This window comes from Triticum dicoccoides, chromosome 3A (assembly GCF_002162155.2).
Source record: "Triticum dicoccoides isolate Atlit2015 ecotype Zavitan chromosome 3A, WEW_v2.0, whole genome shotgun sequence".
Classification (NCBI taxonomy): domain Eukaryota; kingdom Viridiplantae; phylum Streptophyta; class Magnoliopsida; order Poales; family Poaceae; genus Triticum; species Triticum dicoccoides.
Genome location: NC_041384.1, coordinates 122,677,127 through 122,704,492, shown reverse-complemented (window position 1 = coordinate 122,704,492; position 27,366 = coordinate 122,677,127). Strand labels below are relative to the sequence as shown.

At 47.0% G+C, this 27,366-nt stretch overlaps 1 pseudogene; it reads right to left on the bottom strand.

The window, feature by feature from the left end:
* Window positions 1–263: 263 nt before the first annotated feature.
* On the bottom strand, window positions 264–23,110 carry LOC119272059 (annotated as a pseudogene).
* Window positions 23,111–27,366: the final 4,256 nt, after the last annotated feature.

The following is a 27,366-nucleotide window of genomic DNA, read 5'->3' as shown; positions in this document are numbered from 1 at the left end:
TTCTCCTCCGCGATCGCCAGGAGCTACACCTCCGCGGTGGGCGCTTCCTATCGAGCGGCAGCTTGAACACGTACGGCATCATAGATGGCACGATGCCCCGCGACGAACTTGGAATTCGCCGAGGCTGTGGCCACCACGGCCTTCTCGCTCGCGCGCTCGACGTACATTAGGCCCTCTGCCAGCCGGTGCTTCTCCAGGAGGAACATGTTGTATCATTGTTCCTCCTGCGCCAACTGGAACGCCGACATAGGCAGCGGCCCAGGCTACAGCTCCGTCATGGCGGTGTTGTAGTGCGCCTGCACCTGCTCCATGATGAAGCCGGCATGCATAGGCGCGGGCGACGGGGAGATGTGGTCTGAGCCCATCTCCATCGTGGGGTCGTACTCGTTGTCGGAGACCTCGGGCGAGCTAGCCGACAAGCCGACCTCGATCCGTCTGGAACGGCGGCTCTGCCAAGCGGCCGCAAGGGCGGCTGATGTCCTGCAAGTGCACGAGGTTTAGTTTTAGTTTTTTCCAAGTAAGAGTATCGATCCCACAAGAAGCACATGAATCAATCTTTTTGTCTCTTGAATGGTGTAAATAGAGTGCCTGCAAATTGTAAGTTCCCCAAAGCAGTAGTAACTTGACAAAAAATAATGTTGAAGGTGCAAAGATAAATAAATCAACAAAGGTAAACAACTAGAATTGTAAATGAGAGGCTTGAGACAGATGGGATTAAAGCGTTCCCGGGGAGTCCGGAATCCCCTCCGGTGTGCATCCATAGCGGGGCCCAAACACAATGCTATTTCGGATTCCTAAGCCACTTTACATGTTTCTCTTTGTGGGCAGAGCCAGTACAAATACGTTCGTATATGCGGCAGCTCCGTATCACATACGCCACCGCCGCTCTTCTCCACTCCGGTTATCAAAGGTAATTAAGGGGAAAGATGTCCTCATGGACGTAGCCGGCTAAAGTGGTACGTTTTACCCCCTGCTGCAACGATCCGCTACGAAGGGAGATGGGACTATCACTCCACCCACCTCCGCAACCACACGGTTCGCCAACAGTAATAACCTTCCATCCAAAGTTGGCATACATTGGATGGTCGACTTCACCCGATGTCAAGAAGATCATTAACATAAACATGCGAAGAGGATGTCAAATCCTAATATCAATTGATCTATCACACACTAGGTTCATCCATATCCCCGAGAACTAAGGGAACTATTCACACATGAAGGCAACAAACATCATACTACCAAAGATGGGAAACATGAATGAATCACACATGTAATACACAAGTTACTCCTCTAGGGTTCTTGATATTACAATAAAGGAAAGGTAGATGATGATCATGATGATGATGATGATGATAGTGGGGATGATGTTGGAGCCTTCTTGATGCAGATGGTGGAGGTGGCGACCTCCTTCTTGCTGGTTCCTCCCTCCGGATCACTCCGTCGACTAGGGTTCCTGCTTCTGGACGAGTTTCTGGTGTCTTTGAGCGTCCGATCCACGATCCATCTTCACGAGGTGAATATAGTGGATCTGGCGGCGGCGATGGCACTCCATACGACCGATCATATGGGTGGGTGCAGTCGTATGGAATGTCGTATTTTGCTCTGGACCTCCACGGTGACTGCTTCTTTGCCCATTTTACTTCTTTCTCTTATGGTAAGTGTGTTGGGGAACGTAGCATGCAATTTCAAAAAAATTCCTACGATCACGCAAGATCTATCTAGGAGATGCATAACAACGAGAGGGGGAGAGTGTGTCCACATACCCTCGTAGACCGAAAGCGGAAGCGTTATGTTAAAGAGGTTGATGTAATTGAAAGTGCATTATATCTACTAGAGGGGGGGTGAATAGGCGATTTTTATGAATTCTTCACTGAGGAATTTGCGGCTGAGGAAATTCCTGAGTGAAGAACTACTTGCAGCGGAATAAGTACTCATAAGTAAACATAACAGAGCATGAGCATGGTCTTCAAGATGAAATGAAAACGAGCACAGAGTACAGAAAGCGTAATCATAGGATAAACAGAATGAAGACAAATAGACTGAAGAAATTGAGCTGAGGAAATAGAGAAAGTCTTCAGTCAAAGTCTTCAAATAGATATGAACAAGCACGGAACACAGAAATAAGGAAATGGAAGGGTTGAGGAAATGGAACCAGTTAACTCGGTGAAGATAATGATTTGGTAGACCAGTTCCAACTGCTCTGACAGTTGTACATCTGGGTAGGGCGGCTAGGTATTTAAACCTGAGGACACACAGTCCCGGACACCCAGTCCTGATCACGCAGTTCAGGACACTTAGTCCTCACCGTATTACCCTTGAGCTTAGGTCACACAGACCTCGCCCAATCACTCGTGGTAAGTCTTCAGGTGACTTCCAAACCTTCACAGACTCGGTCACTCGGCTATCCACAATTTCCTCTTGGATGCTCTAGACCATGACGCCTAACTATCTGAAAGATGCACAGTCTTCAAAGGTAACAAGCGTCGGATCCACGCAGGATCAATCTCTTCAGTGATGCTCAATCACTTTGGGTTTGTAGGTGTTTGGGTTGGAGTTTTCCTCACTTGATGATTTTCACTCAAAGTCCTCGGAGGATGGGATGCTCTCAAATGACAAATGTCAGTTTCTCTCGGAGCAGCCAACTAGCTACTGGTTGTAGGGGGCGGCTATTTATAGCCTAGGGAGCAGCCCGACATGATAAGACATAAATGCCCTTCAATGATATGACCGTTAGGTGGGTAGATATTTTGGGACAGCTGGCGCATAGCACAACAACGGTCGGAATTTTGAGTATCAAATTCCTCATGGCTATTATGTTCCTCACTGTGTAGGCAATCTGCACTAGCGAATTCCTAACTCCTCAGTCAGAACAAATTCCTCAGAGACCAGAAGAACTTCGTCTCTGTCACTGAAGAAATTGACTGAGCTATATGAGATTTTCAATGGCTTCACTCGAAGGGATTGGTAGGTGTAGGATTTGAGTTGAGCATCACTTGGAAATTTTTCCATAGTATTTACTCGACCCCCTTTAACAGTACGGTGTTTCCTATGACTCAAGAAAGAGAAAATGAAACTACGAAAACAAAAGTCTTCATGCTTCATGGTCCTCGAATGAATACCAAGTCTTCGGGATCACACCAATTTCTTCACTTTCAAAGTCTTTAGAAATCCAAAGTCTTCAGTCGAAGAACTTCATTTTTAGGAGTCGACTTTCTCTGTAAATATCAAACTCCTCATAGACTTATAGACATGTGTACACTCACAAACGCATCAGTCCCTTAACATATAAGTCTTCAATACACCAAAATCACTAAGGGGCACTAGATGCACTTACAATCTCCCCCTTTTTGGTGATTGATGACAATATAGGTTAAGTTTTCAACGGGAATAAACATATGAAGTGTAAATAGTGAAATTGAGGAATTTGATTGCAAGATATAGAAGAACTCCCCCTGAAGATGTGCATAGTGAGGAATTTGCTTTTGAAGCAATGCACACTTTGAAGAGTAGTATCATGAAGATCTCCCCCTATATCTTGTACTTCATACACGCATTTAACATATAATATGAAGAATTTGAAATGCATGATGAAATATGGTGACTCATGTAATTTAGCATGCGTGCATTAACATTAATGAGGAATAAGCATGCAGAAAAACTCAGCAAAAGTATCAGAACACCATAGAGTTTAAGTTTACAACTCGATCCAGCAAAGTATTCAAAAAGACGAGAGTTGTAACTTAGAAAAAAACGCCCATATAGATTGAACCGCCTGAAGACTAACTCAAATTTCTCCCCCTTTGTCATCGAATGACCAAAAGGGTCGAAAAAATGAGGACTAACGCCCCTGAAGAATATCAAGTTGATGGAGGAGCGCCAATGTTGTTGGGGTCGTTTGTTGTTGTAGGGCCTGCCGCAGTGTCGTCCAAGTCTACATACTCGTCGGTGTCGCGAGATGAAGAATATGAGCTGGCCACCAAGGAAGGAACTTTGACCTTCTTGAATTTCTTCGTGGAGGTGCAGACCAGTCAAAGTCCTCCTTGAGACCCATTTGCTTCAGATCTTTTTCACCATACAGATGTGATAAGATAGCCCAAGTGCGACCAAAAATTTCATGGAGGTAGTAATGGTTTTTCTTCACTGCATTATGTGTAGCAGTCATGTTGTGAAGAAGAGAACCAAACTGACGCTTAACCCATTTATGGTTTCGATCCACCTTCTGGTGAAGACTAAGAAGCAGCTCACGGTCAGTCATCTCCCTGGGAGCTCTGGCTTGAGGATTTGGCTTGGATGCATTTGCAGCAAAATCATGAGTGGAAGATTCATCATTGGTGGAATAAGATGCATCTTTGCGAAACTGACCATCCAATGGACGAATGCATTCATCAATGACAGCAGGTGCCTTGCCCTTTTCATCAGCTGAGGAATAAGTCTGCTTGAGGACTTCAATTGGGGGCAGGTAGCTGAGGTGATTCTAAAAGTCAGCCTTGTAGTTTAGTGAAGACCTTGTTCTGAGGAATCTCATAATCCAGGGAGCATAAGGCTTCAACTCAAACGGAGAGAGTGCAACATTTGCCAGAGTCCTCATGAAGAAATCATGATAATTGACAGGAATGCCATGTATGATGTTGAATAGCAGATTATTCATGATGCCAACAATTTCCTCATCAGACGAGCGTGGCCTTTGATAGGACTCATTGTCCTCATCAGAATGCGATAGACTATTCTGGGCACATATAGCAATTCGTTCACGAGGAATTTGGTTCTTGGGGCTTGATCGGGCTTCAGGGGCATCACTAGCACTTGCATGTAATGGGCAGTGAGTTCAGGCTCCTGGTACAAGCAACGAGCTCCTTCAAGGGGTGGACTGATGGGCAGGGCGTGAATTAATTCAGAGGCCGGTGCCTTATAATGAGTGTTATTGATCATCCAGTCCAATACCCAAGTGTTGATATCATCAGCATCACCTGTGATGTGCAGTGTAGCGTAGAACTGAAGAATAAGCTCTTCATTCCAATCAACAATGTCCGAGCAAAAGTTGAGGAGGCATGCATCATGAAGCACACTGAGGACAGGAGAGAAGCAAGGCAGTGATTCCATGTCCACGTGAGGAATATGCTCATGGTAGAAGACTTTATCCTTGTTGAAGAGCAGTGAAGAATAGAAATTGGCCTGGCTGGCAGTCCAGAAGCGCTTCCTCCTAAGACGAGCAGAGTCATAAGGATTGTAGTCCGTGAAGAATACATGCTCGCCGAAGAAGTCATCAGCCTTGAATTTTTGTTTCTTTGAGAAAGGATCCTTTGGCTTGGGGTGAGGAGTGTCAGTCAATTGCATCACAACCTCAGGGATCGTGATCTCAGGTTCTGCAGGCTGAGGAATTTCAGGTTCTTCTTCAATGGCAGCATGGGACTTCAATTCTTCATTTACATTTTCTTCAGCACTAGTGGCTGGAATCTCTTCATGGACAGACGGTGTGGCATGAGGTTCTTCAGATCCCATTTGTACTTTAGTAGTGACAAGGGACTGAAGAATTGTTGTAAGGGTGTGAACAGAGGAGAATTGGGGTGCTGACTTTCCCAAAAGTCGTCGTTCAACACTGGAGTTGTACACCCAATGTCCACATCCTCTTCTTCATTCATTTCTTCAACGCCGGCCTTTTCAGCAGTAAACTGAGGCATGGGCGATGAGACTATTAGGGTTGAAGGGATTGCATCTGCTTCAATTTCTTCATCCAACTGCTCTGAAGAAGCAGTAGAAGGAATGTCTTCATCGGATCCGCTCGGGATCACGTATTCTTCATCAAAAGGTACAAGGGCCTTTGATGGCATGGATGAGACAGGAACAACGTCAATTGGATTTTCAAACGAGCTGGTCAGCGGCTTCATCTTCTTCGGAGCTAAAGAATTTGATGCAGTTGATGCCTTCCTTTTCTTCACAGCTGCACGCTTTGCAGCCTTGGTCTTCACATCTGATGGAGATGGAAGGATCAGAGATGGTGTAGGCACAGGAGGAGCAGAGGAATTTGGTTCAAGATCTTCAGGCACAACTGATGCAGTTGCCCTGACTTCTTCATTTTCTTCAGGCGCAACACTAGTGGTTGCCCTGGCAATTTCTTCAGTGGCTGGAATGCAGTCATCAGCCCTGGTACTAGCATTTTCTTCAGCAGTCTGAGTATCATCAGCGGTGCTGGCATTTTCTTCAGTAGGCTGAGCAGATGCTTCAGCCTAAGGATTTTCTTTTTGCATTGGGGCTGCAACATTGGAAGTGAACTGTTCAGTTAGTTTCACAAAACAGACATTGGCTCCCAGCCAATCAGTGCAGTATGCTTCAAATTCATCACTGAGTTTCTTGATCTCAGATTGAATAGTGACAAGTTCTTCAGTTGTCATAGAGACAACATTTTTCTTCAGGAAGTGCTCCTTTTTGTACTGCGCTTTCTTCAACTGCTTGGCCTTTTCAAATTTCCATTTTTCTTCTTGAATGAAGTGAGTCAACATATGACTTTGTCCAGGAGTCAACTTGAAGTCAGGGATAGGAGTGTTGGGGTCCTTGTGCCAGAGATCAATGTAATCAAGGATCAATTTTGGATCCAAAAGCAGAGGCACACTTGTGCCTTTGGCTCTAGCGGCCCTGAGTTGCCTGCCCCTGATGATTTCAGCAAGTTCTTCATAATCGGCTTCATCTTCATCAGAAGACACTTGAAAGGCGACCTGCTTCTTGCGAGGACTTGGTCGAGAGCCTCGTCCAGCAGTGGCCCTTGTCTTCAACAGAGAGGGGCTAGTTGATGAATTTGGTGCAGCTGAAGAACTAGCAGAAGCTCCTAAGGCAATAGAGATGCATGTTGTCCTTTGGCATGTGGCGAGATGCACATGTGCTGAGGATTTTGACGGAGGAGCTGAGGACTTTGGAGGAGCTGGTGCGGCTTGAGGAATTGGTCGTGAGGGCTTTGAAGAGTCTAGCCGTGAGGGCATTGCTGAGGAACTTGGCCGTGAGGGCATTGGGGTTGAAGCACTTGGCTTATGAGCAGGCTTCTTTGGCGTGGCCTTCTTTGGCTTGCTTGCAGAGGCCTGAGCAATGGTAGCAGCAGCAGCAGAGTCTTCATTAAATTTGCTCACTGCTTCCTTAGCTACTCTGGCTAGCTTGGCCTGGCGCTTGGCCCATTCATCAGGATAATCCTCACCATGCTTGAGGCTGGTGGGATCAGCTACTTAGCTAGGTGCCAACGGAGGTCTTGGGCATGGAGGATTAAGAGTGAATTTCTTCATATACTTGGGAGTAACATATATGTACTCCCTCCATTCCTGTGCCCATCTCCTCTCTATCCTTTGTATGCGCACTTTGCGCTCATTCTTAGTTTCCTTTCCATGTGTGGCCTCATCAGGAGTGCAATAATCCTTGTAAATGTCATCAGGTATCTCAAAAGTTGTGTTGACCTCAGGCCTCTTTCCTCCCTTCTATGGCTTCTTACCATCTGCCATTTTCTTCAGCTGAGGGTCTTGAACGATTGAGTTCTCTGAAGAGGTATGCAACTTTTCTTCGAGGAACGCTGCAAATGAGTTAAGTTGATGAGAACCTAGTGATTCAGTAGCGGACATGTGTACCTGTGAACAGAGTATAGTTACGAGGAATTTGGAGAGGTCATATGCGTTCTCAGAAGTTTTGCAATAAGAACAAGTTTGAGGAATTTGACAGGATGAATCTTGAGGAATTTCACTAAGCATTCTTTGACTTAGGTTCCAGAGTTGTACATATTTTAAAATCCACACAATTGAGGAATTTTGAAGAAAAATGTTGCTTAGAGAAACAAATCAAGAACAGATGATATGTGAGGTGTCCAGTGTGTGAGGATTTGAATAATAAACACCTTTTGAGGATTTGAAGAAAACATCTGAATCAACAAGGGTAGTAAAAGTAACTTTTAATTACCCTGGATGAAGAACACGATGAACTGGGAAGTGTAGATTTGAAGCTCGTGGGTTAAGATCTTCCATGCCCTAACTTGGCTGAGGAAGACAACTACAGCGGCGGCGGAGTGAAGAAATCCGCGGCCGGCGTGAGTACGGCAGGGACGAGGTCGAGGCAGTGAAGCTCTTCCTCAATGGCGACGATGGAAGTAGCGGCGGCGCTAGGGTTTGGGATCTCGAGCGAGGGAGTGAGGTCGAGTGGAGTAAAAACAAAGTGAGGAAGGGAGAGGGGTATTTATAGCCGAAGTGAAAAAAATGCTCGCCCGAGGAAATAGGACGAACGTGCCCCTGACCCTTCTCATTTGCGTGACATGTGTCACCCACATACTGAGAGGTGACGATCGTGTGCAATCATGGGTGAAAAGGATAAGTATTATCGTGGAAGGTGTAATAGTTTGAGCGGCAAAGGGCGAAAATTCAGATAAGATAAGTTTAAAGTTCTGTTCGCAATTTCTTCAGCTGACAAGAACACAGTGAAGATTTTGAACGAGTTTCAAATAGAAAGCACATGAAGAATTTGTGAATAGACTGGATTGAGTTTAGCATAGAGGGGGAAGGGTCCGATCACATTCACTTAGCAGAACAAGCAACTTGAAGAAATAGCAATAAGTGAATGTTGTAGAGGACATAAACTCATATATAGCCAATGAAGAAAAATGACGGAAAGAGTGAAGACAATGCAAGTTGAAAAACAAATGAGGAATTTCAAAGCTGAGGAAAAACTCAAATTGAAGATTTTCAACTTTTGGTGGTGGTGTGACCCATCGTATAAGAATGATGATTTCAGACACCGCGTACAATTGTCGTAGGGTTCTGAGAATCAAATTCTTCGTTAATTTCTAATGTTATTCTTCATTGATTGAAGAAAAACATTTCTTCATGTGTTGCACATCTAAGTCATCAATTTTGCATAAGTGTTAGGATGAGTGTCCTTTTCGAAGAACATTCGAAGATTCTAGGATATTTAGCTCACACCGCAACTTGCTAAATCTCTTCTCATCCAAGGGCTTAGTGAAGATATCTGCTTCTTCACATGCTCAATAGAGATGTCGCCCTTCAACGCATGATCACGAAGAAAATGATGACGAATCTGAATGTGCTTTGTCTTCGAGTGCTGAATTGGGTTATGAGCAATCTTAATGGCACTCTCATTGTCACAGTAGAGTGGCACATTCTTCATGTTGACGTCGTAGTCCTTGAGAGTTTGCTTCATCCATAGCAGTTGAGCATAGCAAGAACCAGCAGCAATGTACTCAGCTTCAGCAGTAGACAGTGATACGTAGTTCTGTGTCTTCGAGGACCAACAGACCAAGGATCGTCCGAGGAAATGGCATGTGCCAGATGTTGACTTGCGGTCCACACGATCACCAGCATCGTCAGAGTCTGAATATCCAATGAGATCAAAAGCCGAGCCCTTGGGGTACCATAATCCAAGTGTTGGTGTGTGAGCTAGATATCGAAGAATATGCTTCACAACCTTATGGTGTGATTCCTTTGGTGTAGCTTGAAATCAGGCACACATGCAAACACTAAGCATAATATCTGGCCTAGATGCACATAAGTACAATAAAGAACCAATCATGGAGCAGTACACCTTTTGATCGAAATCAATACCATTTTCATCAGTGCATAGATGGCCATTTGTGGGCATAGGGATTTTGACTCCTTTGCAATCTTGCATGCCGAATTTCCTCAGTACATCCTTGAGGTATTTATCCTGAGATATGAATATGCCATTGCGCTGTTGACGAATCTCAAGACCTAAGAAGAATTTCAGTTCTCCCATCATAGACATTTGATATTCTTCACTCATAATATAGCCAAATTCATCACTGTAACGTTGGTCAGTACAGCCAAAAATGATATCACCAACATAAATTTGGCACACAAACAATTCACCATCATAAGATTTAGTGAAAAGAGTTGGGTCAAGTGAATCGGGTTTAAATCCTTTCTTCATGAGGAATTCCTTCAAAGTATCATACCACTCCCGTGGGGCCTGCTTGAGGCCATAGAGGGCCTTATTGAGTCTGAAGACTTTGTCAGGATGCTTTGGATCTTCAAAACCTGGGGGTTGAGCAACATATACTTCTTCCTCAAGCTTACCATTGAGGAATGCACTTTTCACATCCATTTGATATAAGATGATATCGTGATGGTTAGCATAAGCATGTAATATGCGGATAGCTTCAAGTCTAGCAATAGGTGCACAAGTTTCATCGAAATCAATTCCTTCAACCTATGTGTAGCCTTGAGCTACAAGCCATGCCTTATTCCTCACCACAAGGCCATTTTCATCTTGCTTGTTCCGGTAGATTCACTTTGTGCCGATGATATTGTGCTTGCGAGGATCTGGACGTTTGACCAGTTCCCAGACGTTGTTGAGCTCGAATTTATGTAATTCCTCTTGCATAGCTTGAATCCACTCAGGCTCCAGAAATGCTTCATCTACCTTAGTGGGCTCTGTGATAGAGACGAAAGCAAAGTGCCCAGAAAAGTTAGATGAATGTGAAGCTCTGGAGCGTGTGAGAGGACCTGGAATGTTGATGTCGCTGATGATTTTCTCAATTTGCACTTCATTTGCAACGCGAGGATGAGCGGGTTGTCGTTGAGGAATTTGATCAGTATTTTCTTCAGCATCATTTTCCTCAGGTGCATCAGCATGACGTTCTTCATGTTCTGGAATGACTTCTTCAGCAGATTCTTCTGTAGGAATGACATCCTCAGTAGCCTTGAACTTAATAGATTCCCCAGGAGGTATTTCATCTATCACAGGAGGTAGGTGCTCTCTTTGCGAGCCATTAGTCTCATCTAACCGCACATCTACAGTTTCAACAACCTTATGGTGATAGGTGTTGAAGACTCTGTAGGTGTGCGAGTCCTTACCATAACCGAGCATAAAACCTTCATGTGCTTTTGGTGCAAATTTAGAATTGTGATGAGGATCTCTAATCCAACATTTAGCACCGAAGACTTTGAAATAACTCACATTGGGTTTCTTGTTAGTGAGGAGTTCATATGCAGTCTTCTTGAAGAATTTGTGAAGATATACCTTGTTGATGATGTGGCATGCAGTATCAATTGCCTCAGGCCAAAAGCGAGGAGGCGTCTTATACTCATCAAGCATAGTGTGGGCCATCTCAACAAGAGTCCTGTTCTTGCGCTCCACGACGCCATTTTGCTGAGGAGTATAAGGAGAAGATAACTCATGAGTAATACCAAGTTCATCAAGATAGTCATCAAGACCAGTGTTCTTGAACCCAGTTTCGTTATCACTTCTGATGTGCTTGATCTTCACACAGAAGTTGGTTGAAGCCCTTGAGGAAAATCGTTTGAAGACTTCCTGCACTTCAGTTTTGTAAGTGATGATATGCACCCATGTATAACGAGAATAATCATCAACAATGACAAAGCCATATAGGGATGCAACATTAGTAAATGTGGCATAGTGAGTGGGGCCAAAAAGATCCATGTGAAGCAATTCAAATGGTCGAGTAGTTGTCATGATTCGCTGGATGCTTGGCCTTGGTCATCTTTCCAGCTTCACAAGCTCCACACAAATGGTCCTTGAGGAATTTGACACCCTCGATGCCAATGATATGCTTCTTCTTCGCAAGCGTGTGCAGATTCCTCATGCTAGCATGACCAAGTCATCGATGCCATAGCCATCCTTCTGAAGCTTTTGCAAGTAGACATGTAGCAGGTTGTGGTCCTATAGAGAAACCAACAATGTACAAATCTCCTCTCCTAAAGCCTTTGAAGACTTTGGAATTGTCAGCTTCCATGATCACAACACAATGATAATTGCCAAATACAACAACCATATCAAGATCACAAAGCATTGAGACAGACATGAGGTTGAACCCTAAGGACTCGACAAGCATGACTTTGCCCATGTGTCGATCCTTTGAGATTGCAACCTTACCTAGACCCAATACCTTGCTTTTGCCTTTATCAGTGTAGGTGATATGCTTCAGATGTGATGGAGATAAAGCAGAGTCCATCAATAAGCTCCTATCACCAGTCATGTGATTTGTACATCCACTATCGAGGACCCACTCAGTGGCTTTGGGTTGATCATCCTTGTCGGTGTCAAAACCGGCGGATCTCGGGTAGGGGGTCCCGAACTGTGCGTCTAAGGAGGATGGTAGCAGGAGGCCGGGGACACGATGTTTTACCCAGGTTCAGGCCCTCTTGATGGAGGTAAAACCCTACGTCCTGCTTGATTTATTCTTGATAATATGAGTAGTACAAGAGTTGATCTACCACGAGATCAGAGAGGCTAAACCCTAGAAGCTAGCCTATGGTATGATTGTATGTTGTCCTACGGACTAAAACCCTCCTGTTTATATAGGCATCAGAGGGGGCTAGGGTTACACATGGTCGGTTATAAAGGAGCAGATATCCATATCCGTATTGCCTAGCTTGCCTTCCACGCCAAGTAGAGTCCCATCCGGACACGAGACGAAGTCTTCAATCTTGTATCTTCATAGTCCAATAGTCCGGACAAAGGATATAGTCCGGCTGTCCGGAGACCCCCTAATCCAGGACTCCCTCAGTAGCCCCTGAACCAGGCTTCAATGACGATGAGTCCGTCGCGCAGTATAGTCTTCCGCATTGCAAGGCGGGTTCCTCCTTCGAATACACCACAGAAGAGTTCGAATACAAAGATAGTGTCCGACCTTGCAAAGTAAGTTCCACATATCACCGTAGAGAGAATAATATTTCCACAAATCTAATTTGCTGACACGTTTTGGCAACATGACATCATGCCATGGCCCGGTAATTATTCGAACCGTTTTTCTTTAACCAGCCCCGCACACAATGCGAGGCGGTTTCTTGACACGTCTTGTCAAAGCAGAGATCGTGTCCCCCTTATTACGGGATTCTCATCAATACGGGCGTGGGTAACCCAACCGCGCCATCAATTACGACGCTTGGGGGATAAGCGAGTTTTACCAAGCTAGTGGGGGCGCATAGTCTCGTCCGCCCTTATAAAGGGATAAGGTTTAACCTTCTTCTACCCACGCCTTCTTCCTCCTTGCTCATCCATTCTCGCGCACTCGACCTCCAGCGCCCAAGTCCACATCCTTCTCCTCAACCTTCTCCAAACATGTCCGGAGCGGGAGGCAAGTGGATGGTCTCCTCCGTCACGGAGAGAGACATAAAAAAACTACGCGGAGCCGGATACTTAGCCGCGGATATCGCGCATCGGCTGCCAGCTGCGGGGCAGATCGTTCTTACCCCGGAACCTCACGAGAGGGTGGTTTTCCTCCATCATTTCCTCCGCGGACTGGGGTTTCCCCTCCATCCATTCGTCCATGGCCTTATGTTCTACTACGGGATGGACTTTCATGATCTGGCCCCGAATTTCATCCTCAACATCTCGGCGTTCATCGTCGTGTGTGAGGCTTTCCTCCGCATCCGGCCCCACTTCGACCTGTGGCTGAAGACCTTCAATATCAAGCCGAAGGTGGTGGGCGGCCAACAAGCGGAATGTGATGGAGCCATGGTGGGCAAAATGCCCAACGTTATATGGCTCGAGGGCTCCTTCGTGGAGACCATAAAGGGGTGGCAATCGGGGTGGTTCTACATCACCGAGCCGTGTGACACCAACTGGGTGGCAGCCCCGAGTTTCGATCCGGAATCCCCACGTGGCTCACTTCCTGGAAGGAGAAGGGCTTGTCCTGGGGTTCATCGATGGAGCTGGACGGACTCCAGAAGTGTATCCGGAACATGATAAGCAAGAAACTCAAGCTTATCAACATAGTCCAGGTCATGCTCTTCCGCCGGATCCTCCTGTGTCAACAACGGGATTTCAACTTATGGGAGTTCGACCCGGCCCAGCACCAGACTCTACACGAGCTCTTCGACACGACGCACAAGGACGTCTGGAAGGTGCTGTTCAAGGGCGCCGAGGTCCCTCCCTCTCTTACCGAGGACCGTAGGCTAAGCACAAAGCGCCTTGCGAATTCGGTAAGTTCCGTACATCTGGTAGGGTATTTATTTCCCATAGCTTAACCATGTGCGGGGTCTGAGCTTCCATGCCTTTGAGAGGACTGGGTGGAGACATCGGGGCAGATTAACTGTCCGACCCCTCTGCCCGAAGACAATGCGGACGCTCTCCTGACGGAGATGCTGACTCCGGCTCTTTATAAGGTGCCGGAGAAGACCAAGAAGAAGGCCAAGGGAACCCGAAAGAGTTCCCGGCGCCAGGTGGTATCAGACTCATCGTCCGATAACTCCGCGACACACTCCTCCCATGAAAACGAGGAGGAAGATGAAGATGCTCCCCCTCCAGCCGGGGGAGACAAGAAAAGGAAGGTCGTCCCAACTGGGGAGGCTGAAGGGTCCAAGAAGGGAAGGACTCTCCTTCCGGACTGCTCCACCACCGCCGCTGAAGGCGAAGACGAGTGGCTGCTCAGGGCCAAGCCCCTAGCGAAGTCGTGAGTATTCGGATACCAGAGTAACTCATAGCATACCTTTGTCGCATTGCTTCCCCTAACGCCGAATATGATTATGCAGACCGCCCCAAGCCCGTATCGACGTATCCTCGTCGTACGGTTCCTTGGACTCGTCGGATATGGATAGCGATCCACTTACGACCGCCTCCTCCGCTTGCCCTACGGACAATGCCGAGGTATTGTCTCAAGAGGCACCAGGTCGAGGAAAGACAGTCCCGGAGGCGCCTCAAGGCGACCTTCCAGACTCCGGGAGCAAAGGGAGTAAGGCTCCCGGGGGCTCCAAGTTCGTTCCTCAGCCGAACACCGCACCGGAACCTCCAGTGGTTCCGGACTCAGGCAGGCGGCCCCCTTCCAAAAGGGGCAAGACGCCCGTGTCAGTGACCTCTGTCCATCCAGAGGCACCGGACAACCTGCTGGGAGCGCTTCGTGGCGCTTCCATCGACGAAGAGCATCATACTATTATGAGTGCGGTGATCAAGAAGGTTCAGTCCGCCAAGAGCGGACTGACTGAAGCCTGTGCCAGCCTTCTAATAGGCTTTGAGGTAAGTATATATAGGGAAAATATTACCGCATAGACAGTAGCCCCTGATGCTCTGTTTGGTGTTCACAAAGAAAAGCCGAATAGAGGATCAAATAATATCTGTAGGAGTCTAATATAAGTATGTCTGTATGCGTATGTAGGCTTCGCTGCTGACCTCTGCCGCACTGACTGCGGAGGTCGCCGCATTGAAGCAGGACCCCAAGGGGTCCGAGAAAGAGCTCGGCCTTGCCAAGAGGCAGCTCGAGGAGAACAAAGGTAAGTAATACCTTGTCTATATATAAAAGAAAATGTGGTTGTGAAATGATAGGATCATCATGAATGTGCCAGGGGCCACGACCGAGGTGGTGACCCTGAAGCAAGCGCTGTCCGAGGCCGAAAACAAAGCGGCCCGGGAGCGCACCAAGCGGGGAAAACAAGAGGTACAGGTGGGCGAGGTGCAGCAAGAGCTCCAGGCTCTCGTGACGAAGCACGAGGCTTTGGAGCTTGACTTGAAGACACGAGAGTCCGAGCTTGTCGCGGCCCTCGAGAGCACAAAGCATGTCAAGGCCGAAGCCCAAAAGGCCCTCTAGGAGATTGAGGCGATGAGGAAGATAGCGGCGGGTAAGGCATTCAATATGTAAAGCAAGCATGTGAAAGTAAATTACTTGTTACTTACCCGAGTCTGGAGCTCTCCAGGAGCATTCGCAGATTTGCCCCACAACGTGTCGGATGCCGCGAAATTTTACCAGGCCGAGGAGGGAAGCTCGATGAAGAAGTTGTTCTGGTCTCGGTATACTGGGACTGAACACCCGATGCCTATGAGCGACCAGCTGAAGCAACTGGTCAAGCTACACAAGGCAGCCGAACAGGCCATGAAGGGCTTTATAGTCCGGATGTGGCTTGGCGACTCCCTCCCCAACAGCTACTTCGGCCTGGTGTAGCGGCTTGTAGATGCCTGCCCACGGCTAGAAGTCATCAAGCGGTCGTCTGTATCGAAGGTGCCCGCCGGGCTTTTGCCCGTGCAAAGGTGCACTGGGCCAAGATGGACGCCGAGAAGCTGGTGAAGGAGGGGCCGCCGCAGGGCAAGGAGCATCACCACCCCGAGATGTATTATGAGGGTGTCCTGAAGGGTGCCCGTCTTGTGGCGGACGAATGCGCAAAGGATGTAATTTTTGAATAAACTTGCTCGTGTGATCCTGTATTATGAAAACTTGTTCATATGCGCTATGCAACGCTTGTTTGAATTTAAAATATTACCTTCTGTGCGGCTGTTTATCAATTCTGAGAGATGGCCAGTCCTCGGCTTCTGCCCCATGCCATGAGTGCTGGGGTGTTCAGGATAAACCTAAGCGCTCTTTTTCCCATTGTTGGGTCCTTCGAGGGAGGTGCTCAGCACAACGAACAAGGCAATCAGACTATAATGCGTTATCACTCTCACTTAGCCATAGAATTCTATAATTTTAAATTTTGGCGAAGCCCCTAGTGTTCAGAAGGCCTAATTCAGGGCGCTATACACGCCTTAAGCCGGACAAAGCCGACTCCTCGCTCTAAGCGGCATAAGTCTTTAGGGACTCGAGACCACTCGAACAGCGATCAGTCTCTTGCCTTATCATGACACTCAGTTTTAGCTTTCTCTACTGAGCTACTTAGCCCAGCTGAATCGGGGCACAATCACAGTAGTTCTCCCAGTGCTACCTTAGCTGATATAGCAGAACGTAAGGTACCAAAACATGGGAGCCGGGCAAACCCAACTTTTGACCCAAGACATGATTCGGAGTTGATGCATATAATGCTATAAGTTCGGGGTGCCGCACTGTTGAAAGTGTTCGGACTTCTCACGCCGTATTATGGGGTACGCTTAAGCCCCTGGCGTAGTGGCCATACCAGAGTGTACGGGTGCTGAATGTCATGGATGTATATGTATATATATAAAGAATGGAGAATGCGATAATAGTCTAGTGATATGCATTGTTTATTCAAAAAGGTGCGTCGAAGCAAAATGATACAATTAGTGCGATAAGCAAAAGGTAGGACTATTTGACATGTCCCCTCCAAGGGCAAGCTGAGGAATGGTATTGAAAGCAGGTATTTCACTCGTTATCAGAGACCACCTGGGAGTTCCATGATGCAACGTAGCTTTCTGCCTCCTTGGTTGTTGTATCGTGTGTCCGGCAAACATACTGCCGGACGAGGTTTCCAGAGAGTAAAGTCCTGAAAGAGAGGAAAAATAATGAGGCGGGAAGCCCCTAGTGCGGTTGAGCCGCGTCTTGGGGCGTGTCGTAGTCATGCCCCCCTCCCCACCTCTGCACATGGTATTTTCAATGCTTAATTATGTACGCGTGGTACGGGTTTTGCCGTTTGGCTGGGACTAGGGTGGGGGCCGCATTGCTATGCGAGCTCGGAACGTGCCAGGAGGTCTTGTTGCCGATTACTCTGGGCGCGCTTGAAGGTGTCTGGGTCTTTAATCACCGAACTGGTGGATTGCCTTAAGAGGCTGCTTTGTGCTTCTGCTGCGAGGGCCACAGTGTGCTCCTCCGTGCGGAGAGAGCGCTCTGTGTTTCCATTGACTGTGATGACCCCTGAGGTCCTGGCATCTTGAGCTTGAGATATGCATAGTGTGGTACCGCATTGAATCTCGCAAATGCGGTTCGCCCGAGCAGTGCATGATAGCCACTGCGGAACGGGACTATATCGAAGATTAACTCCTCCCTTCAGAAGTTATCCGGGGGTCCGAAGACCACTTCTAGTGTGACTGAGCCTGTGCAATGGGCCTCTACACCTGGTATGACGCCTTTAAAGGCTGTTTTTGTGGGTTTGATTCTTGAGGGGTCTATGCCCATTTTGCACACTGTGTCCTGATAAAGCAGGTTTAGGCTGCTGCCGCCATCCATAAGGACTCGAGTGAGGTGAAATCTGTCAATGATTGGGTCTAGGACCAGTGCGGTGAATCCGCCATGACGAATACTAGTGGGGTGGTCCCTGTGATCGAGGTGATCGGACAGGAGGACCATGGGTTGAACTTTGGGGCGACTGGCTCCAACGCATATACGTCCCTTAGCGCACGCTTCCGCTCCCTCTTGGGGATGTGGGTTGCGTATATCATGTTCACCGTCCACACTTGTGGGGGGAACCTCTTCTGTCCTCCGGTGTTCGGCTGCCGGGGCTCCTCCTCGTCATCGCTATGTGACCCCTTATCTTTGTTTTCGGCATTTAATTTGCCGGCCTGCTTGAACACCCAACAATCCCTGTTGGTGTGGTTGGCTGGCTTGTCGGGGGTGCCGTGTATTTGACATGAGTGATCGAGTATTCGGTCCAAACTGGATGGGCCCGGGGTGCTTCTTTTGAACGGCTTTTTCCGCTGACCGGGTTTAGAGCCTTTGAGTCCGGCATTGACTGTCGTATCCTCGGTATTGTCGCTGTTGATGCGGTGCTTGTGTTTGTTGCGACGTGACCTGCCATTGCCATCCTTGGTATCCGAAGTACCATGGTTCTTGCTGCGAGCCAGCCAGCTGTCTTCTCCCGTGCAAAAGCGGGTCATGAGTGTCGTGAGGGCTGCCATAGATTTCGGCTTTTCCTGGCCAAGGTGCCGGGCGAGCCACTCGTCACGGATGTTGTGCTTGAAAGCTGCTAGGTCCTATGCATCCGGACAGTCGACGATTTGATTTTTCTTTGTCAGGAACCGTGTCCAGAATTGTCTGGCCGATTCCTCTGGCTGCTGAATTATGTGGCTCAAGTCATCGGCATCCGGTGGTCGCACATAAGTGCCCTGGAAGTGGTCGAGGAATGCGGCTTCCAGATCTTCCCAACAGCCAATGGATTCTGCTGGCAGGCTATTGAGCCAATGCTGAGCTGGTCCTTTGAGTTTGAGTGGGAGGTATTTCATGGCGTGTAGATCGTCACCGCGGGCCATGTGGATGTGCAGGAGGAAGTCCTCGATCCATACCGCAGGATCTGTTGTGCTGTCGTATGATTCAATATTTACGGGTTTGAAACCCTCTGGGATCTGGTGATCCATTACTTCGTTTGTGAAGCATAGGGGGTGTGGGGCGCCTCTGTACTGGGCTATATCACGATGCAACTCAAATGAGTCTTGTCCGTTGTGTTCGGCCCGGCCGGATTTACTTTTACTGTATCCGGCGTGACGGTTACCGTCTCACATAGTGGCGCGCCCTCGTGATCCGTAGATCGATCTTGCGTGTTTTGCTTTGTCCTCCAATACGTCTCGTAGGTCTGGCATATTTCCCCATGCCTTGACTTTTTATTTGAGTGGCGTCGGGGTGCGGGCTGAGCTTTTGGTTGGAATGCCTCTCTGTCACGGCCACGAGGTGGCCGATCAGCCGCGTCATACGCTGGAGATGTAGGTTTTGGTGCTTCCTCCTCCAGTCGGGGTAGCAACCTGCACTTTGGGTAACTCTTGGAGGGGCGTTCGAGTTTATATTCCTCGTCCGCAAGGACTTCAGTCCATCTGTCAGCTAGCAAATCTTGATCAGCTTGAAGCTGCTGCTGCTTTTTCTTAAGGGTATTTGCCGTGGCTATAAGTCGGCGCTTGAAGCGCTCTTGTTCGACGGGATCCTCAGGCACGACGAATTCGTCATTGTCGAGGCTTGCCTCATCTTCGGAGGGAGGCATGTAATTATCATCCTCCGCCTCTCCATCTGCCGCTCTCTCGGGGGGGATGGCTTCTCCATCCTCCTGCTCTAAATCTTGCTGGAGGGGATTGTTGTTGTCTTCGGCACTGTCCGGAGTGCTATTATCTCCTGTGCCGGTATCACCTCTTTTGCCTTGGCGGGACTTAGAGCGGCGCCGCTGACGTCGGTGCTTGGGTTGCTTCTTGGAGGCGTCATCCTCCGTTGTCCCGTCACTATTGCCTTCTTTGGGTGTGTCCACCATATATATGCCATATGACGAGGTGTCTGTCCAGTGCCCTGTGGGCAGTGGTTCTTGTTCGCCTCCTGTATCGTCGTCCATGCTGTCGATGTCTTCGGAGTCGAAGTCGAGCATGTCGGTCAAATCGTCGACAGTGGCTACTAAGTGGGTGGTGGGTGGGCGGCGAATTTCTTCGTCATCCGCATCCCAATCCTGCCAGACATAGTTCGCCCAGGACTCTCCTGACAAGGAGAGAGACCTTAATGAGTTCAGTATGTCATCGAAGGGCGAGTGCTGAAAGATATCCGCGGAGGTAAACTCCATGATCGGCACCCAATTGGATTATATAGGCACGGGCGCAGGCGGTTCGGAGTCCGTGGCCAGGGAAGGATCCGGCAGTTTGGCATCACGGCTCTCGTGAAGGGTAAGGTCGATACTCGGCTCGATCGCCGCTGAGAATACGGCCTCCATGGCGGGGTCTATCCACCTGTCTATGGATGGCGCAATTGGCTCCGAATCGAGGGTCGGAGCGGTTGCCGGTGCGGTCTCCGGAACACTGTCCGATGGTAGAGCTAAATCCTGCTCATCGTGACCGTTCGGCGCACTCGGGAGGGGCTCGAATCCGTCGAAGATCAAGTCTCCATGGATGCCGGCCGTGTAGTTTAAGCTTCCAAACCTGACCTGGTGGCCAGGGGCGTAACTCTCGATCTGCTCCAGATGGCCAAGCGAGTTGGCCCGCAGTGCGAAGCCACCGAATACAAAGATCTGTCCAGGGAGAAAAGTCTCACCCTAGACTGCATCGCTATGGATGATCGGAGGAGCCATCAAGCCTAATGGTGACGACATAGAGGAACTCTCAATGAAAGCACCAATGTAGGTGTCAAAACCGGCGAATCTCGGGTAGGGGGTCCCGAACTGTGCGTCTAAGGCGGATGGTAACAGGAGGCCGGGGACATGATGTTTTACCCAGGTTCGGGCCCTCTTGATGGAGGTAAAACCCTATGTCCTGCTTGATTTATTCTTGATAATATGAGTAGTACAAGAGTTGATCTACCACGAGATCAGAGAGGCTAAACCCTAGAAGCTAGCCTATGGTATGATTGTATGTTGTCCTACGTACTAAAACCCTTCGGTTTATATAGACACCGGAGGGGGCTAGGGTTACACAAGGTCGATTACAAAGGAGGAGATATCCATATCCGTATTGCCTAGCTTGCCTTCCATGCCAAGTAGAGTCCCATCCGGACATGAGACGAAGTCTTCAATCTTGTATCTTCATAGTCCAACAGTCCGGACAAAGGATATAGTCCGGCTGTCCCGAGACCCCCTAATCCAGGACTCCCTCAATCCTGCAGATGAATTAGTGAAACAAACTCATATACTTCAGTAGTGAAGAATATAGTATCAATTTCATCAAGCAATAGAACAGATAAAGTAGTATGAGGACGTGAGAAATGAAAATTCATTTCTTCTTGATTAGCTTGTGTCCTTTCAAGCATCTTCAGGTCTCCAGCAAATTCTTCAGACGATTAAGTTCGTCTGGAGACCTGACCCTGCATAAGAGATTAGTTCTTTTTCTTCACCACCCACATCTGAAGGGGTGGCAAAGAGTTCATCATTCTGTGGGCTCCATAAGAGAAAGGTGCATAGATGCCAATCCACTTCGTTTCACATAAGAGGGGTTAGGGTAAGCATAAGAGTAAGCGGGGAAATTCTTCGAGGACTTATGAACATAATGATTTGAAGAATAATGCACATATCCATAATCCTTAGATCTTCCCTGTGAAACAGACGGGTTAGCACGATGATGCTCATATGAGGACTTTGATCCTTTTTGAGGAATTTGATCCTCGTGAGGAGTTTGGTCCGTATGAGGACTTGGATCTATATGAAGAATTTGGTCCATATGAAGAATTTGGTCTAGGGTTCCTATTCTTCACAGGTGGGGTCATGATGACATTCACCTGAAGATTTTCAAGGCACCTTTTGGGAACCCAGATTTTCTTCATAGGAGAACCGTTCCTGCAGTTAGTGCCAACATATCTAGCAAATACTTCACCATTCTGATTTTTGAACAGTTTATAATTGGAGTCAAATGACTCATCAGAAGAATATGAAGATTCACATGTAAAGCCAGATAAAGTAGATGGATCCAATGAAGGTCCCTTTGCAGCAACCCATGAGGTTTTGGGATACTGCTCAGGTCTCTAGTAGGTCCCATCAGCATTGAGTTTCCTCTCAAAGGCAATACCCTCTTTCCTAGGGTTCCTATTGAGGATATGCTTTTTAAGCACGTCACAAAGAGCCTGATGCCCTTTGAGGCTTTTGTACATGCCTGTCATATGCAATTCCTTCAACCCTGCATTATCAGTGATACTAGCAATGTCCTCAGATGAGGAATTAGTGATAGTAGAGGCAGTTGAAGAAGTTGCAGCAATGGAAGTATTTGAGCATTTAGGTGAAGAATTAGCAGTTTCACGTTCAATGCACTTCAAACATGGAGGAACAAATTCATCCTGAGTAGCGCTGATCTGTTGAGCAAGTAATGAATCACGCTCCTTCTGAAGATCTTCATAACTCACTAGTAACTGCTCAAGATCTTGCTTTCTTTGAAGAAATTCATAAGAAAGCTTCTCATGATCAGATAGGAGAGTGTTATGATGACCTTGAAGATTATCAAACTTGGACTGGAGTCCCTGAAGACTTTCAGCCAAAGCTTTGGAACGATCCATTTCTTCACCCAACATATCGTCGCTCTCATTTAGCATGTTTTGAACTTTTTCCAAAGCTCTTTGTTGTTTAGTGGAAAGGGAAGCAAGTTTGACATAACTGGGTCCAAATTCATCACCAGATTCATCATCACTGGACTCAGATAAGTAGCATTCAGTTACCTTGGCACCTTTTGCCATAAGGCATGGTGCAGAGGATGATGATTCTGGATTGAAAGTCATAGCCTTGCGTGATTCCATGAATTCTTCAAACCAGGGTTCATGGTGAGATCGACGACCTTCATAGACCTCAGAGAGTTGGTCCCAGATGAGTTTCGCATGGGTGAGATGCGTAACGTTCCTGAACTGATTTTGTAACAAGCTGGAGCAGATGATGTCCTTCGCCGTGAGGTTGAGAAGCATGTATTTGCGAATATCATCAGCCTCCGCCATCTTGCATAGGTCAGTAAGACCAATCTCGGTGACGGTCCAGAGTTCGCTGTTCATCGCCATGAGGCGCTTCTTCATCATGGCCTTCCACTTGGGATAATCATGACCGTCAAAGATGGAGCATGTCACAGTCTTCATTCTTGTGGTCGACATAACTAAAACTCTAGGTGGTTAAACCAAAATCACACAGAACAAGGGAGTACCTTGCTCTGATACCAATTGAAAGTGCATTATATCGACTTGAGGGGGGGTGAATAGGCGATTTTTATGAACTCTTCACTTAGGAATTTGTGGGTTAGGAAATTCTTGAGTGAAGAACTACTTGCAGCGGAATAAGTACTCAGAAGTAAACATAACAGTGCATGAGCATGGTCTTCATGATGAAATGAAAACGAGCACAAAGTACAGAAAGCGTAATCACAGGATAAACAGAATGAAGACAAACAGACTGAAGAAATTGAGCTGAGGAAATAGAGAAAGTCTTCAGTCAAAGTCTTCAAATAGATATGAACAAGCACGCAACACAGAAATGAGGAAATGGAAGGTTTGAGGAAATGGAACCAATTAGCTCGGTGAAGAAAATGATTTGGTAGACCAGTTCCAACTGCTCTGACAGTTGTACGTCTGGTTAGGGCGGCTAGGTATTTAAACCTGAGGACACACAGTCCCGGACACCCAGTCCTGATCACGCAGCTCAGGACACTTAGTCCTTGCCGTATTCCCCTTGAGCTAAGGTCAAACAGACCTCGCCCAATCACTCGTAGTAAGTCTTCACGTGACTTCCAAACCTTCACAGACTTGGTCACTCAGCAATCCACAATTTCCTCTTGGATGCTCTAGACCATGACGCCTAACCGTCTGGAAGATGCACAGTCTTCAAAGGTAACAAGCGCCGGATCCACGCAGAATCAATCTCTTCAGTGATGCTCAATCACTTTGGGTTTGTAGGTGTTTGGGTTTGGGTTTTCTCACTTTATGATTTTCACTCAAAGTGCTCGGAGGATGGGATGCTCTCAAATGACAAGTGGCAGTTTCTCTCGGAGCAGCCAACCAGCTACTGGTTGTAGGGGCGGCTATTTATAGCCTAGGGAGCAGCCTGACATGATAAGATATAAATGCCCTTCAATGATATGACCGTTAGGTGGGTAGATATTTTGGGACAGCTGGCGCATAGCATAACAACGGTAGGAATTTTCAGTTTCAAATTCCTCAGGGCTATCATGTTCCTCACTGTGTAGGCAATCCGCACTGGCGAATTCCTAACTCCTCAGTCAGAACAAATTCCTCAGAGACCAGAAGAACTTCGTCTCTGTCACTGAAGAAATTAAATGAGCTGTATGAGATTTCCAATGGCTTCACTCGAAGGGATTGGTAGGTGTAGGATTTGAGTTGAGCATCACTTGGAAAATTTTCCTTAGTATTCCCCCTTTAATAGTACGGTGTTTCCTATGACTCAAGAAAGAGATAATGAAACTACGAAAAAAAAGTCTTCATGCTTCATGTTCCTCGAATGAATACCAAGTCTTCAGGATCACACCAATTTCTTCACTTTCAAAGTCTTCAGAAATCCAAAGTCTTCACTCGAAGAACTTCATTTTTAGGGGTCGACTTTCTCTGTAAATATCAAACTCCTCATAGACTTATAGACCTGTGTACACTCACAAACGCATCAGTCCCTTAACCTATAAGTCTTCAATACACCAAAATCACTATGGGGCACTAGATGCACTTACAGTAGTCAAACGTCTTCACGATCCAACCCATCCAAGCACCGAACGTATGGCACCTACGTGTTCAACGCACGGTCAACTCGATGACGTCCCTCGAACTCTTGATCCGATAGAGAGTCGAGGGATAGTTCTGTCAGCACGACGGCATGGTGACAGTTATGGTGATGTGATCCGTGCAGGGCTTCGCCTAAGCACTACGATGCTATGACAGGAGGTGTAAACTGTGGAGGGGGGCACCGCACACGGCTAAGAGAATTCTTGGTGTGCCTTTGGGGTGCCCCCCCACCATGTATAAAGGAGGGGGGAGGAGGCCGGCGGCCAGGAGGGGCGCGCCAAGGGGGGAGTCCTACTTGGACTCCTAGTCCAAGTAGGATTCGCCCCCACCCCCCTTTCCTTTCTCCAGCGGAGGGAAAAGGAAGGAGAGGGAGAGGGAGAGGGAAAGGGGGGGCTGCCCCTCCCCTAGTCCAATTTGGACTACCATGGGGGGGGGGGCGGCCACCCCTTGCGGCCCTCCTCTCTCTCCACTAAGGCCCAGTAAGGCTCATTATTTTCCCGGGAGGTTTCGGCAACCCCTCGGTACTCCGGTAAAATATCTGAATCACTCGGAACCATTCCAATGTCCGAATATAACCTTCCAATATATGAACCTTTACCTCTCGACCATTTCGAGACTCCTCGTCATGTCCGTGATCTCATCCAGGACTCCAAACAATCTTCGGTCACCAAAACACATAACTCATAATACAAATCGTCATCGAACGTTAAGGGTCCGGACCCTACAGGTTCGAGAACTATGTAGACATGATCGAGACACATCTCTGGTCAATAACCAACAGCGGAACCTGGATGTTCATATTGGTTCCTACATATTCTACGAAGATCTTTATCGGTCAAACCGCATAACAACATACTTTATTCCCTTTGTCACTGGTATTTACTTGCCCGACATTCGATCGTCGGTATCATCATACCTAGTTCAATCTCGTTACCGGCAAGTCTCTTTACTCGTTCCATAATGTATCATCCCGCAACTAACTCATTAGTCACATTGCTTGCAAGGCTTATAGTGATGTGCATTATTGAGAGGGCCCAGAGATACCTCTCCGATACATGGAGTGACAAATCCTAATTTTGATCTATGCATACTCAACAAACACCTTCGGAGACACATGTAGAGCATCTTTATAATCACTCAGTTATGTTGTGACATTTGATAGCACACAAGGTGTTCCTCTAGTATTTGGGAGTTGCATAATCTCATAGTCAGAGGAATATGTATAAGTCATGAAGAAAGCAATAGCAATAAAACTAAATGATCATAATGCTAAGCTAATGGATGGGTCTTGTCCATCACATCATTCTCTAATGATGTGATCCCGTTCATCAAATGACAACACATGTCTATGCTTAGGAAACTTAACCATCTTTGATTAACGAGCTAGTCAAGTAGAGGCATACTTGGGACACTCTGTTTGTCTATGTATTCACACATGTACTAAGTTTCCGGTTAATACATTTCTAGCATGAATAATAAACATTTATCGTGATATAAGGAAATATAAATAACAACTTTATTATTGCCTCTAGGGCATATTTCCTTTAGTCTCCCACTTGCACTAGAGTCAGTAATCTAGATTACATAGTAATGATTCTAACAGCCATGGAGTCTTCGTGTTATCATGTTTTGCTCATGAAAGATGCTTAGTCAATGGGTCTGCAACATTCAGATCCACATGTATCTTGCAAATCTCTATGTCTCCCTCCTTGACTTGATCACGGATGGAATTGAAGCGTCTCTTGATGTGGTTGGTTCTCTTGTGAAATCTGGATTCCTTCACCAAGGCAATTGCTCCAGTTTTGTCACAAAAGATTTTCATTGGACCTGATGCACTAGGTACTACACCTAGATCGGATATGAACTTTTTCATCCAGACTCCTTCATTTGTTGCTTCCGAAGCAGCTATGTACTCCACTTCACATGTAGATCCCGCCACGACGCTCTGTTTGGAACTGCACCAACTTATAGCTCCACCATTCAATATAAATACATATCCAGTTTGTGACTTTGAGTCATCCGGATCAGTGTCAAAGCTTGCATCGACGTAACCATTTACGACAAGCTCTTTGTCACCTCCATAAACGAGAAACATATCCTTAGTCCTTTTCAGGTATTTCAGGATGTTCTTGGCCACTGTCCAGTGATCCACTCCTGGATTACTTTCATACCTCCCTGCTAAACTTATAGCAAGGCACACATCAGGTTTGGTACACAACATTGCATAGGTGATAGAATCTATGGCTGAGGCGTAGGGAATGACTTTCATTCTCTCTATATATTCCGTTTTGGTCGGGTTTTTAGTCTTACTCAACTTCACACCTTGTAACACAGGCAAGAACCCTTTCTTTGACTGGTCCATTTTGAACTTCTTCAAAAGTTTATCAAGGTATGTGCTTTTTGAAAGTCCTATTAAGCATCTTGATCTATCTCTATAGATCTTGATGCCAAATATATAAGCAGCTTCATCGAGGACTTTCATTGAAAAATTCTTATTCAAGTATCCTTTTATGCTATCCAAAAATTCTATATCATTTCCGATCAACAATATGTCATCCACATATACTATCAGAAATGCTAAAGAGCTCCCACTCACTTTATTGTAAATA